This window comes from Podarcis tiliguerta (genome assembly GCF_965153285.1).
Source record: "Podarcis tiliguerta genome assembly, chromosome: 4".
In the NCBI taxonomy this organism is placed as follows: Eukaryota; Metazoa; Chordata; class Lepidosauria; order Squamata; family Lacertidae; genus Podarcis; species Podarcis tiliguerta.
Window position 1 is genome coordinate 85,317,872 of NC_139537.1, and position 11,214 is coordinate 85,329,085.

General features: G+C 42.4%; 1 long non-coding RNA gene across 2 annotated transcripts; it reads left to right on the forward strand.

The window, feature by feature from the left end:
* Window positions 1-5,657: 5,657 nt before the first annotated feature.
* On the forward strand, window positions 5,658-10,888 carry LOC310676377. Of its 2 annotated transcripts, none has more exons than XR_014510509.1 (3): window positions 5,658-5,837; window positions 9,549-9,667; window positions 10,603-10,888. It is a non-coding gene; the product is annotated as an uncharacterized lncRNA (long non-coding RNA). The 2 variants fall into 2 exon arrangements; XR_014510510.1 differs by having other exon boundaries at window positions 9,557-9,667.
* The last annotated feature ends 326 nt before the right edge of the window (window positions 10,889-11,214 follow it).

Consider the following 11,214-nt stretch of genomic DNA (forward strand, 5'->3'; position numbering starts at 1 on the left):
GTATTTGCAGTACATGAATGGCAGGCTTCACCTTGACCTTAATGCTTTCATCGTAGACTCTGAAAAGACCTCCATGCCTACAGTTGATCATGGGGAGGGAATGTTGAAAAACCATGGAAAAGCTCGGTTTCACATCCTACCGACAAAGGACCACATATCAGTTGGGGGCAGAATTTCCTGCCACAATGCCACGCCTCTTATCCCATTAATTGGATTCACAAAGAACATACTAAAAGGATCTCAGTAAGTAAAACTTTTAAGATGCTGGAGCTATGTGGCACATTTTGCTAAATATAAGAAATATGGGGGGGGGAATGGCTATTTCCAAATATCTGAAAATCTGGGAGAGAAGATATAAACCCTTGAACTGACATGAGAGTATAATTGCTTGTTACCATAGCAACAAAGCTCCACAGACATTCTTAACAACTATTCTCATTGGACAGAAAAGCCAGGTGCTTTCTATGGTATAAATATTTTTAGACTGCAATCTTACATAGACTTACCTGGGAATAATGCTATTAGACTAAGTGGGGCTAATGTCTGAGGTGTGGCAAAGCCTCTTTCTTGTTATTTTAATATGATGCCTTGCAAGAAAGGATTTAAATAGGCAACAGCGGAGAGCACATGGGAAGGGCAGGTGTTCATCTGTCCTCCTAAACTCTTGAGTCACTGCTCCTTCAGACCCTCCAAGTATCCCTATTTTCCAGGGACAGTCCCGGATTTACATAAGCTATCTCAGTTTCTGATTTGAGTCTGGAATGTCCCGCTTTTCCTTAGGATGTCCGTATTTTCATTGGATAAATGTTGAAGGGTATGGAGTTATACAATCCCTGAGCCAAGGAGATAAGTAACTATTCGACCTTTAGAAGACATCTGAAGGCAGCCCTATGTAGGGAAGTTTAGTAATGTTTAATGTTTTATTATGTTTTTATATATGTTGGAAGCCGCTCAGAGTGGCTAAGGCAACCCAGACAGGCAGGGTAGATATAGCTATAGATGATATAGATATAGATATAGATATAGATATAGATATAGATATAGATATAGATATAGATATAGATATAGATATAGATATATTATTGCTATTATTATGGAATAAGGTAAAGGGACCCCTGACCATTAGGTCCAGTTGTGGCCGACTCTGGGGTTGCGGCGCTCATCTCGCTTTCTTTGGCTGAGGGAGCTGGCATACAGCTTCCAGGTCATGTGGCCAGCATGACTAAGCCACTTCTGGTGAACCAGAGCAGCGCACGGAAATGCCGTTTACCTTCCCGCCAGAGCGGTACCTATTTATCTACTTTCACTTTGCATGCTTTCGAACTGCTAGGTTGGCAGGAACTGAGACCGAGCAACGGGAGCTCATCCCGTCAGAGGGATTCGAACCACCGACCTTTTGATCGGCAAGTCCTAGGCTCTGTGGTTTAACCCACAGCGCCACCCGCGTCATTGGAGAAATGTTGGAGGGTATGTTGCTTACCAGGAAGGAGAGGAGCAAGATCTCAGGGAGATCAGCATAGTGCAAACACACCAGCAGAGCCAATCTGGTGTTTCTGCTAGTGTGTTTGCACCACACTGAACTCTCCGCCACCTTGATCCTCCTGCTCTCCTTCTCAACAAGCAACATCAACTCGGTGGGTGAGTGCCACCATGCTGCATATGTAAGTAGGGACATGTGTTTTCAAAGTGCAGTGGTAGATAGACATGCCACAAAGTTGGGACATTGTTGGCAGAGTCACCGGTTCCATGAAGCTACTCAGCATGGCAGCTGTAAAACATAGAGAAGAAATCTTCTTGAAATATACTCAGAGCCAAGTACAGTGGTACCTCGGGTTAAGTACTTAATTCGTTCCGGAGGTCCGTACTTCACCTGAAACTGTTCTTAACCTGAAGCACCACTGTAGCTAATGGGGCCTCCCGCTGCCGCCGTGCTGCTGGAGCACAATTTCTGTTCTCATCCTGAAGCAAAGTTCTTAACCTGAAGCACTATTTCTGGGTTAACAGAGTCTGTAACCTGAAGCGTATGTAACCTGAAGCATATGTAACCCGAGGTACCACTGTAGTAATTTCATGCTCTTTATTTCAGCTCACAGGAACAGTGATTGAATTTCCCCCTGAACCTCAGGCTTTATATACATTATTTACACAATGAGAACCAACTGATTGGTTGATTATGTTTCCCTCCTGGAGCCTGATTGGGCTGCTCCAGCAGGCCAATCAGTTGTTGCATCCTAGTACCCTACCGACCTAATAGGCTGATTAACTTCATCGTGGGGTCTGATTGGGCTGTTCCTGCATGCCAATCAGGTTGTTGCATTCTAGGATCCTACCTGCCTATTGTTCTAGGATCCAAGCTTAGTACATAACACCTCTATAATGCTTATAATCAGGCAATACTAAACATGTCTCCTCCTATGTATTTCCAGGATACTGGGTGTAGGACTGCAGTTTCTAATTTTTTTTAATATGTAACGCAGGAGAAGCGAGAAAGATGCCCTCAAGAGGTTACAGTACTACAACTCCCATCATCCCTGTCATTGGTCGTACTGGTTGAGGCTGATGGGACTGGATGTCCAGCAATAGATGGAGGGCACCACATTGCTTATCTGTGATATTTCTCCTTAGGCACTAAGCAGATTTTAAAAATACATTTCCAAAAAGTTATTTGAAGCAGAAAGTTGAGTTCTAGCAATATGGATTATAGGGAGAGAAGCTGCTCTTGTGAATGTTCTATTGTATGACTGTCTGGTGTCAAATATTTTATGGAGAGAAGTAGAAAATATCAGATTGTAAGGCTTTCAGAGCACATATTGTCTGCACAAAAAAAACCCCCGTATATTGTGAATGCAGATATAGGTCTTGAGATAGCCACCATTTAATTTTTCTCTCTCCCAGTATCAGGTACTATTGAAGCAGTAGAATGCACCTCATAATGATTTCTGAGGCACACTGAACATATTTTGTTAGTGAATGGAATTCTATGGAGTATTTCCAAAGGGTCATTGCACAACTCTGGGGGCATAAAAAATACAATTTAAACTTCTCCTTTTTTTAAAGAGAGTCTATAAATGAATAAGAATGTTTGAAAGCGGAGAAAGAACTGGAAAAGAAAAGACTTGCTGGGGGGGGGAGCTTTCAGCATCAGCTCTAGACAAGAATACAAAAATGTATTTTGAGAAAAAACATGGAACATGGGGGGGGGGATTGAAGAAAGCAGAGATTCAATAATATAAAAATGCTAGATATGTTTCTGGAAAAGGGGACCTTCTGGTTCCAACTAAAGTAAATATAATACTTGAGAAACAGGCATCTGTGTGATGTTTAAATACTTATATCAATGTCTATTTTTCTTAACTTTTTTGTATGCCAATATAGGGAAAAATTCTTTTAGGGAAATTCAATAAATAGTTCAAAAAGACTCTCACTAAAAAGCACAATCTAAATCATTGCTGTGCTACATCACTGTTGGACAGCTGTTTAAATGAATACGGCCTCTTGTGCACTGACACTGTTGCTCTCCCCCCGGCCACTGTTCCACAAAACTAAACACAAAATCTGTTGCTTCTTTTGTACATGGGTAGTGGATAATCTAGTTTTTGCTGGAAACTGAACTGTAGCAGAACAGAAAGAGCGCTGCATGGGATGAACACAGGTCAGAACAGGAATTGATGCCTTCTTCCAGAAGACATCTGAAGGCAGCCCTGTTTAGGGAAGCTTTTAATATTTGAATTATTATATTCTAATACTTTGCTGGAAGCTGCCCTGGGTGACTGAGGAAACCCAGCCAGATGGACAGCCTATAAATAATAAGTTGTTGTTGCTGTTGTTGTTGTCCCTACTGGCAGCCCATTCTGAAATTTTCCATTTACGGGCTTCTCTGCAAGTAGCTTCCTGCAATTCTGAGTGTGGTAGGGGCCTCCATAGTGGCTAAGACCACCCCATTAAAAAGGCCAGTTGAGACTGGCAGATTGTCACCTCCAATGTATCCTAATCCTCTCCAGTGGTATGGATTGGAGGGATCAGTTTCACACCGTGATTTACAGAAACATTATGCAATGTTCCCTTATGGCAAATCAGAAAGAGTTGTGATGTTCATATACGTCTCAGAGCATGCAAAATGGCAGTCTTGATTGAGTCATTGTCCTGTTTATTACAGTGGTTTAGTGATGTAATTGCCACACACTTTAATCTGCTTCCTATTACAGAAGACTAGGATGACATCTACTATTTCACTGTTTGGACTATACTTTACTTAACATTGAATTAACAGGGCTTTTTATTAAATAACAGACTTAAATATCAGCGCTGTCCACTTTTTATATGAAAGTGAGATCCTAAATGCTAAAAGACGTCAAATGGACAATATTTTCTCCCAGGTGCATAACATACGAATTCAGGAGACAAATTCTGAAGATGGAAAGAAGTTAATGGATTTGCATCCTGAACAGCTTGGGTTTTCAGAACATGAGTACAGCTGTTTTCTAATCGTTCCATGCAGTCTTGGCATTTCTTTGCAGCTTTCTCTGTCATCCTTGAAAAATCAACTCTCTTGGGCAAAAGTGAGTGTGAAATTGTCTGCTGCTAAAGCAGATGCCAATAGAGCCATGTACCAAGCCATGAACCAAGGCTATGAATGTGAAAGTGGCTTGATTTGCTCATGCAGTGGTTATTTTGATGATGCCTAAAGCTTCGGGCGGGAAGGTAAACGCCATTTCTGTGCACTGCTCTGGTTCGCCAGAAGTGGCTTAGTCAGGCTGCCCACATGACCTGGAAGCTGTACGCCGGCTCCCTCGGCCAGTAAAGCGAGATGAGCTCCGCAACCCCAGAGTCGTCCACGCCCAGACCTAACGGTCAGGGGTCCCTTTACCTTTAAAGCTTTATTATGGCAAAAAAAATCTTTTTCTTTTTCTTTTTCTTTTTTGGAGCAGGGTAGGTAATTGTATAAATCAGACATAGATCCCATGTCCAGGTAATGATTACTTTGTAGGAATGTAACATTTTTATACATGACTGTATTTTGAAATATTTTGTTTAAGCTGCCTGCTGTTGCTTCTGTCTTTTGTACAATGCTTATTTAAAATAATCAAAATCATATTTCCTAACTCTCAGTTGAGTTTTCTCAAGAAAGCAAAGGATAAAAATACTTCTTTCAAAGCCTCGGCCAATACATTCTTGCCAACTTGATTTGGATTCAAGTGCCTTAAAAACACACAACAACAACAACAACTATTGAGGAAACTTGCAAAAAGAGAGAGAAAAATATTCCATTCTTAAATCAAGTAATTTCAGCCAGACTTGTCTTGTTTTCTGCTTTGTTCTCCGTGTGCATCTTTCTCACAATTTCCCCAAAAAATGCAGCTTTTCATTTTATTCTAAAATTCTTAAAAGAGTAAGATAATTGGCCATAATTCTTTGCCCTCGTTTCAGATTTGGATCTCCCAGTAATTGTGATTGCTATATGTCTGTCTGTCTGTCTATTCCTTGTTTTCTTCATAGAATCTTTATTTTCCAAACCTGAAGTTGTTCTTTCTATCTTTTTTGCGGGAAGGGGGATGCAGATCACGTTGTAACATACACTAATTTGTGTCATTTTTCATTGTCTTATTATCTATCTCTGTCTCATGTTTCTTTTCCATTTTTATTTGTTGCAGCTTGTTCGTTCCAAAGAGCCAAATTCTAAGGCCAGCTATGTTTCTGAAGCACCCAAACTGGAGATGACATGTTTGGCTCTGACTCCAGGTTTCCATTATGTCTCAGGCATTAGGGGAGCTACAGTGATATACTGATTCCTTAATTCTGTACTCTTGACAAGCCACCAGTCCAACCAATAAGACAAGGTGTAAACATAATTTTCTCCATTTTCTGAATGTGCAAAAACCACTTATATAATAGTTGTCCCCAGGAAAGGAGCTATTTATTTCTTCTACAGAAACATGCAAGTTTAGGACAGGGTAGCAGAGCCCAACAACCTCAATGCCGCCCAGTTGCTACATCCTACGTCTTGTCAACATCCCACACAATCCTCTTGTTGCTGTTTTGTCTCAAACAATAATAAAAGCAAACCCCAGGTTGGCCATTGCAAATAGCAAATAAGTCTGCACAAATGGTGTCCACCAAAGGAATGAGGGATAAATTTCATTCAGTTCACATTTAAAGGTGAACTTGCTGAATTTGCACTCTTTGAAACAATTTGCAAACTGAAACACAGCAGGGTGCTGTAATCTGCACTTAAGGTAAAGGTACCCCTGCCCAAAGGCCAGTGGTGACTGACTCTAGGGTTGTGCGCTCATCTCACTCTAGAGGCCCGGCGCCGGCGCCGTCCAAGGACACTTCTGGGTCACGTGGCCAGCGTGACGAAGCTGCTCTGGAGAGCCTGCACCAGAGCAGCACACGGAAACGCCGTTTACCTTCCCGTCGGAGCGGTACCTATTTATCTACTTGCACTTGAGGGTGCTTTTGAACTGCTAGGTGGGCAGGAGCTGGGACCGAACGACGGGCGCTCACCCCGCCGCGGGGATTCGAACCCCCGACCATACGATCGGCAAGTCCTAGGCACTGAGGTTTTACCCACAGCGCCACCCGCGTCCCTAATCTGCACTTACCGTATTTTAATTTTGCAGTGAAGTCAAGCTATGTATATTTATTATTTTCATTGCCATGATCCTACACAATGTTGAAGGGAAACTCCCCACCGGAGTAGAAATCATATATTGAACAGATGGAAAGCTCTTTAACTTGGGCAGGCTGGAAGCAAAGTGTAAGGTTACCATAACTTCCGTGATAGAGCTTCAATATGCTGCTGACAACGTAGTGTGTGCACACTCAGAGGATGATCTCCAAACCACCATAAATATCTTTGTTGAAGCTTTCAGAAAGCTTGGCCTATTGCTCAACATCCAAAAACCAAAAAAAACAAAAACCAAAGTGCTGTACTAACAAGCGCAAAACAACCCCTTTGCAGCACCACAAATCCAACTCAGTGGTGTAACGTTGGAAAGTGTTGATCACTTCTCCTACTTTGGCAGTTATCTTTCCACAAGAGTCGACAAGGATGCAGAAATCCAGCATTGCCTGAGCTCTGCGGGTTCAGATTGCAGTGCAGAGTGTTTGAGGACCAAGACATTTGCAGGGAAACCAAAATGCTTGTTTACAAAGCTATTGTACTACCAACCTTACTGTATTCTTGTGAAACATGGACCACTTATAAACACCATATCCAACTCCTTGAAAGATTCCATCCATGGTGTTCCTAAAAAAAAATTACATATCAAGATAGGCAAACAATGTCAGTGTACTGGAAAAAGCAAAGATCACCATTGTTGAAGCAATGATTCTTCAACATTAGCTTCATTGGACATGTTGTTTGGATGCCTCATGATCGTCTTCCAAAGCAACTACTCTATTCCCAACTTAAAAATGGAAAGCATAATGCTGGTGGTCAACAAAAGAGGTTTAAAGACTCTCAAATTAAATCTTAAAAAAAAAAGTAGTTTAAACACCAACAACTTGGAAACACTGGCCTATGAGCTTTCCAATTGGAGAACAGCCTTTACCAAAGATGTCATGGACTTTGAAGATGCTCAAACTCAGGACTAAAGGGAGAAACGTTTTAAAAGGAAGGCACACTTGTCAAACCCTCACCATGTCCAACTCCTGCCCAAAAAACTAGTCCCCAATGTGGAAAGATGTGTGGATCCAGAATTGGCCTCCACAGTCACTTACGAACTCACTGTTAAGACTGTGTTCATGGAAGACAATCTTACTCAGCTACTAATGACTGCCAAAGAAGAAGAAGAAGCAATATACCAGCGTAAAGTGTTTCTAGAAATGCATATATTTGTGAAAATAACACACTAATATGCATATATTGTGGGGAAATGCTTTGCGAATATGTGTAGATTAAGAAAAATCCCATAGAAAAATGTGTGTATTATGATAAATTTGCACTAAAATGCTAATAAATTTTCATAAGGACCCTTTTAAAAAATGCAAACTGGTGGAGGGATGAATTTAAGATTGGGGGAAAATGAGAAATAGAGAGAAACCCAAACTGACGTGTTTGCTCATCCCTACCTACCAACCCAGTTCAACTAAGCAGTCCTATATGGCACATGTCATGCACTGGGATACAAATCTTACAGATATAAGGTACTGTATCATGTTAGCTCACTGTTCCTGGGGTAAGGTGTCCAGGAAAAGGCATACTGACACTATTGACGGGGTTAGAGTGTTGGGTTAGGAGTTGGGAAATCAGGGTTCAAATCTACTCACATGAAGCTCACTGTGTGGCCTTGAGCTAGTCACTATCTCCCAACCTAACCTACTTCATAGGTTTTTGAGGATGAAATGAAGAGAGGGAGAACTATATGCACTGACTGGAGCTCCATGGAGCAAAGCTGGGATATAAATGTAATAATAAATTTTAAAAGAAGTAAAGGTGCGGACACGGGTGACACTGTGGGTAAAAGCCTCAGCGCCTAGGGCTTGCCGATCAAAAGGTCGGCGGTTCAAATCCCCGCGGCGGGGTGCGCTCCCGTTGTTCGGTCCCAGCGCCTGCCAACCTAGCAGTTCGAAAGCACTCCCGGGTGCAAGTAGATAAAGAGGGACCGCTTACGAGCGAGAAGGTAAACAGCGTTCCGTGTGCAGCTCTGGCTTGCCAGAGCAGCGATGTCACGCTGGCCACGTGACCCGGAAGTGTCTCTGGACAGCGCCGGCCCCCGGCCTCTTGAGTGAGATGGGCGCACAACCCTAGAGTCTGTCAAGACTGGCCTGTACGGACAGGGGTACCTTTACCTTTACTTCCTGGAAATTTCCTGACTCCTTCTCTACCCTACAGCAACCTGCTCCCCCCACATCCCAAAAGCCTTGGCTTCTTCTTGGTAGCACAGCTTCTATTTTCAGGGTGGGAAAACTGTTAAGGAAGTATTGTTCAATGGGTATGCTTTGCCTTCAGAAAATAAATAGCAAAAAAGTGATGGACTTGAAGTTTTTTAGTCAAAGGCTAAGAAATCCAATATCAGAAAGATATTGCTTCTTAGTAAGTGAACACATTTTCCCAGATCCTTTGACGTGCCCCTCTCCTCTCCATTTTTAATTCCATCCTTCCACAAAGACAGCTCAATAATTTTCTGTTTATATATTTCCATATGAGGTATTGTAATAAACCAAACTGGACCTCTGGAGACCATTGATGTTGCCCCAGATGAAATATATGGGTGGGACCTTTTTCAATGCTAACCAGGGCTTCCAAGTCACCACCTGGTTCATTTCCTGTGATTTTCTCACTCAACGCACCAAAAATAACTTGGCTTGCCCCTTGATATTTTGCATCTTGAGAAGGATGCAGAGATCCATTTGCTGTTCTTCTCAGGGAGCAAATGTATTCAGCCAACGCTGCTCAAAAGCTGGCCACTGAAAAGCCAGTGAATTCTTCAGAGAAGCGATGGAGTAATCATGAGAGTACCTTGTGAATGCTCAAGTGAACCCGACCAAACATTTGAAAGCAGATCCACTCACAAGCATATTTTGATCCCAGCCTTTGTGTTTAGGATTTCAGGCAGAATTATTCCCTAGCAAAATTAGTTGTAACAGATATGGCAAACCTGTGGCCTGCCAGATGTTGGTGGACTCAACACACATCACCCCAGCCAGGATGCCAATAGTCAAGGTGAGAGTTCTTTTCTAATAACATCTGGAATAACAACTTGCTCCCTATCCCTAAGTTAAATTCTACTTAACTGGAAATGTTACGGATCAGACCCGGAGTGTCATGTATATAGCTGCATATAAATATGATTGTATAATTCACAAATGGCTGGGAGTGGGGTTGTAACATTTCAGGGGGCACTTATCTTTGATGGTAGTGTTGTGTTGGATGGCATTTCTCTTGGTATAATGTTAGGCAAACCACTGCTCCAAGAGGGCTTCTAAGGAGAGGAAATGGAGTAGCCATTTCTGTCCCTCAATTTCTTTCAGAACAATGCTATATCATGACATGGCATAATTCCTGCAGAATTTAGGGTAAGGAAGATGCAACCATTGGCAACTGCTGAGTTGTGCGAAGCCAGCACAGGCTATAAGTAGCATCCCTGATACTTTTAAATCCTCTCTAATACTGTCTCTCCCCCTTCCAGTTTTAGGTACACCTCCCCTGCCCTGAAAAAGCTGAGCAAAAAGTCCAATACTCTAACTTTCTGTTCAACCCTAGATAAGATGTGCATGTCCCTTTCTCTGGTTTTTGATACTTCCCCCTTTACTTGGCCCTTGGCCCCTTTCTCTGCTTGCACACCAGTACATGTGTCCTCTGCCTTGATGTTCTAGCATAACTTTGAAAAACTGGCAGAGAATCTCCTGATCTCCAGGTTTCTTATTCCTCACAGTCTGGGCTTGGGCTCACTCTATGATTAAAGGGAATGATTCTCTGCTGCTGCTCTGAAGTCCCATTTCAACTTTTTGTCAGTTGGATCTCTGCTGCCTCTTTGATCTTCGGGGACAACTTTGTGGCTGCCTAAAATGATAGATCAGAGGAGGAAATTAATATCAATGCCAGATGCCGACGTACACTGGTGTGCAAGAATTGACACAAGTTTCTCTCTTTGTTAGATGTAAAGAAAGTACTTTTTCTGTGAACGCCGATTGCAATGAATAACGGCTTGGAGATGCAGGAGAAAGACCTGGTGTTCTTTAAAGGCAGAACAATTCTTTCAAGCAAAACGATAACTGCAGAGCGGACAAATGGCTCTTTACCATCAGCCCAGTCTGGAGCTATGTGCTACAAAATTTGGCTAAAAGGGGGGAAATGTTTGAATGGGTGAAACTATTTGGAGAACTTCTTATAAAGTTTGGCTGCAATTACATAACTCTGAGCACTGATGAAAACAGGGGTGTCCTAAGGAAAAGTGGAAAAGTGTCCTAAGGAAAAGTCCCTGGAAAATAGACTCTTTTGGAGGGGCTGCAGCCCATTCATACAAGGATATCTGCTTGGGAAACGGAACTCTTTTTCCTACCCCATGTGTTCTCCCAACCCTCTGAAGCAGATTGGGGCAGGGGCTCCCCAGGGAAGTACAAGGAGGGTGAGTTATGTTGGCCAAAGAGAAGTCATGGGATGAGTTTGTTGGATACAACTGTCTGGTGGTGACTTTCTACAGAGAAAAACAACAATCTACACCTTTATTTAATATGGTTGTGCCCCAGATTTGGTCAAGGTCCAAGACC